At 30.6% G+C, this 3997-nt stretch overlaps 1 non-coding gene across 1 annotated transcript; it reads left to right on the forward strand.

The window, feature by feature from the left end:
• Positions 1 to 1063: 1063 nt before the first annotated feature.
• TRNAP-CGG (transfer RNA proline (anticodon CGG)) lies at positions 1064 to 1135 on the forward strand. The gene has a single exon. It is a non-coding gene; the product is annotated as a tRNA-Pro (tRNA).
• The last annotated feature ends 2862 nt before the right edge of the window (positions 1136 to 3997 follow it).

Below are 3997 nucleotides of genomic sequence, written 5' to 3' on the forward strand. Positions count from 1 at the left end.
TGACTCTTCAACCTCTTCCGAAAGGGGAAAAACAAGAGCAAATCAGACTACAAACAAAGTCGTCACAATGCAAGTTATTACAAAAGTTCCTTCAATCCCACAATATCGCTCAAACCTCCTTTCACTTGTTCACTTCTTCAACCGACATAAATTCAAAGAACACCACATTAAATGTGTTCAGAGAAGTTGCATCTTGAAGTATATTGTACTTAACGTAATAATTTGGACAAAATATAGCTTTTTGGTGTTTGTTAAAACATCTTCTATTTTGTATTTATTATTTTCAAAACTATTTTATATTGCTCGAGTAAAAAATACAGTAGGGACAATGTTGTTTGAGCATGACACTATTGGTTTTTTTTTTTTTTTCTGAAATTAAATGACATTTATAAAAGAATTGTTAGGATATTTTTGTTTCCTCCTATTTGGTTCCCAAATCTATTTGTTTTGTTATTTTTGTTATGATATTTTAGTTTGCTTGTTATTGCACCTGGTCTACTATAAATCGAATTTTGAATTTTGTTTGTTTCGACTTGCATTTTGTTGTTACAACTTGAAAATATAAAATTCGGTGAACATAATATAATAATCTGATATTTGAAATCCTCCCCAAGAAACTAACAAATAATTACAACATCAACTTTCGATTTTAACAAGAAAAAAAAAAACTTTTTTTATGTTTAATGTTTCCTCATTATGCAGGAGGATCATATCTCTCAATTGTGTATCAATTCCCATGGTTGCAGCAAATCTCTGTACCCCCATTTCACAACCACTCAAATACTAGCCACCGCCTCCCTCTTCAGTTCACCACCCTACCATCTACTCGTACCAAAAAAAATTCCACCATTTTTAATCATCTTGTATATGTATTGCAAGATATTAGAAAAAATTGAATAATTATAATGGTCTACTATTAAGGAATTACGGTCCATTACTGAGGAATTTAAGATCATTAAACTTCTAGAAACAAACCTTTAAATACACATTTAATATATATTTTACAAAAGCTCACAGATTACATTTGTAATAAATTATTTATGTAAGTTCTAGTTTTCGTCATGGGTGTTTGGTCTAGTGGTATGATTCTCGCTTCGGGTGCGAGAGGTCGTGAGTTCGATTCTCGCAACACCCCATGTCATGTTGAACCTTAATAAGTCTTTTACCCAGTCTCAAAGTCATATATTTTTTTTATTATAAGTACTACATCGGGTACAACATAAACCCTCATGTGTTAAGGAAAATTTGCGTCAAATCCCCCTATGTTATTTTCTTGCATAAAACTCCCTTGTATTTCTTTTTACTTTCCACGAAATACCTTTTTCGTTAAAAGTCAACGCCGTTAACTATAGAGGGGATTTTATGCAATTTTTTCATAAAAGAGAGGATTTAGTGCATGTTTTCTACAATACAAGGGGGTTTTATGCAAAACAAATTATTCGTCTAAATTTCATATTATTTTTTAAAATTAAGTCGAACACATTTATATTCAGTTACAATATGGAAAATAAAAATTTAATAGGTGTGGTGAATAAGTCTTTTACCCAGTCTCAAAGTCATATATTTTTTTTATTATAAGTACTACATCGGGTACAACATAAACCCTCATGTGTTAAGGAAAATTTGCGTCAAATCCCCCTATGTTATTTTCTTGCATAAAACTCCCTTGTATTTCTTTTTACTTTCCACGAAATACCTTTTTCGTTAAAAGTCAACGCCGTTAACTATAGAGGGGATTTTATGCAATTTTTTCATAAAAGAGAGGATTTAGTGCATGTTTTCTACAATACAAGGGGGTTTTATGCAAAACAAATTATTCGTCTAAATTTCATATTATTTTTTAAAATTAAGTCGAACACATTTATATTCAGTTACAATATGGAAAATAAAAATTTAATAGGTGTGGTGAATATGTTTTTAAAAAAATCAACTTTTATGTGATATAATTTATTAATGTATTTAAAAATTTTGATTTTTTAAATTATATAATTATTTTATTAGAATTATTACATGTTTTTATAATTTATTATGGATTAATTATATCTGAAGAAAACTGTAATGCCCAATTATCCATACATGGCCAATAATAAGCATATTGCATCAATGCATATAGTTAGAATTCATTATTCATGCATATGATGCATGATCGCGACTACTTGCTACACATGTGCCTTAATTGTGTTTTAATACGTGATCGAATACTTTTCTTAAAATGTGCTAATACATGATACATGTTATTGAACTTCTACTCTATTATTTAACATGAACTTAAGTAATTTATTGTAGTGAGAAGCTCAGTTTCTCGGTTAAGAAGGGATCAATGTGCTAAACGGTGATATATTTGTCTTAATTGCATTTCTGTATTTTAATTACATTTTAATATGATTAATTACATATGTAATTACTTGAAGTAACTCATATTAGACTAAAACCAAAAGTATGCAAAAGGGTGCAATTTGATTGGTTGGTTGACTAGGTTGCACAAGATCATTCTGATTTTGTTTACACTTGATTATAATGAGTAAACATCAGCCCACTATCTCATCTCAAGCTGTAAAAACGTGGAATAACCACAAGAATCCAGAAATATAAGCCTTCCAATCATCATCCTCCATTTGGCCTTGTTGGGAATGGGTAGATAACTGAAGACTTTGTGTTTTGGTCTTCATTTCACTTGTCTTCTTCCAAAAAACGACCAGACCAATTCCTTAAGCTTCTTTTCTTATTTCCTCACTTCCATATTCACATAAGAGAACATCAAACCATAAGAACTCATAGAAGTAGAGCTAGAACAAGTTCTGCACCTTTTTCTAGCTGAAAGTACTATGTTTTGAAGTTTGAATTCTCTAATCAAGGCTTCTAGCACACCCTATCTAAGACTGATCATTTCACTTCTTACACCATATTGATTTTGAGGTAAGTTGAATCTTTCATTTGTTCATCATAAGAACCATATTATGTGTGCTTTAATATGACTTTTGCTATGTGTTCTGCATGATGTTTGAATGATTGATGATTCATAGTGATATGAAAGAATATGTTTTGAAATGGGAGTATGGTACTTGATTGATGGTCGAGTAGGCAAGGGACGCGAGAGGAACGGGCGACCCAACACATGGTGGTGGCAAATACCTGAGGTCGAAAGACCAGTGTGGAAAACCCACAATTAATGAAATAGAATACGGCTAATACCTAAGGTCGAAAGGCCGGTAAGGAAACCCCGTATTATCTATTGGCCAAATATGATGAACAGGTTCCGAAAAACACAGCCTATTACTATCAGTCAAGTATACCACACTTCAAGTGTACCGGAAAAAAAAAGGGATTTCAAAGAAAAGGATCATGAATGAAGTTATAGATGTGATATTGTACATATTGAATGAATAATGTGTTATGTGATATATTGCTATTACATCAGTTTCAACTTGCTGAGCCATTAGCTCATTAGATTCTTATGATGCAGGTAATGATGTACATGTTTAGAAGTTGACCTAGCCAAGAACGGCCGGACAGAGATTTGTTCATATGCCATGCTTCGAGCCATTTTGTAGCCGAGCTAGAAACTCTGATTTCATTTTGTTAGCCGCTCTATTATGATTTTTGTACAATGTAATTTTGTAAACAATATATATATATATATATATATATATATATATATATATATATATATATATATATATATATATATATATATATATATATATATATATATATATATATATATATATTTCGAGAAAGTACAAAGTTTGATTTCTTTTCAAAGCATATAACGTATTTGTGTATTAAAGCCATAATGTTTAAGTATATATATAAAAGGTTAGCATTCCTGACTTAATGGTGGTGATCCGAATGGATTCTGCTCTTAGGTTGTGGGGCGTTACAAAAACATAAATAATTTGAGAAGTCATTCCATCTTTCATCTCGATTATTATATTTTTAGCTTTCATATTTAGAAATAATAGATGTATTCGACTTAATTTAACAAAATAATTTGAAT

The sequence above is a fragment of the Erythranthe guttata genome, chromosome 2 (genome assembly GCF_056151865.1).
Source record: "Erythranthe guttata isolate IM_541 chromosome 2, IM_541, whole genome shotgun sequence".
NCBI lineage: Eukaryota > Viridiplantae > Streptophyta > Magnoliopsida > Lamiales > Phrymaceae > Erythranthe > Erythranthe guttata.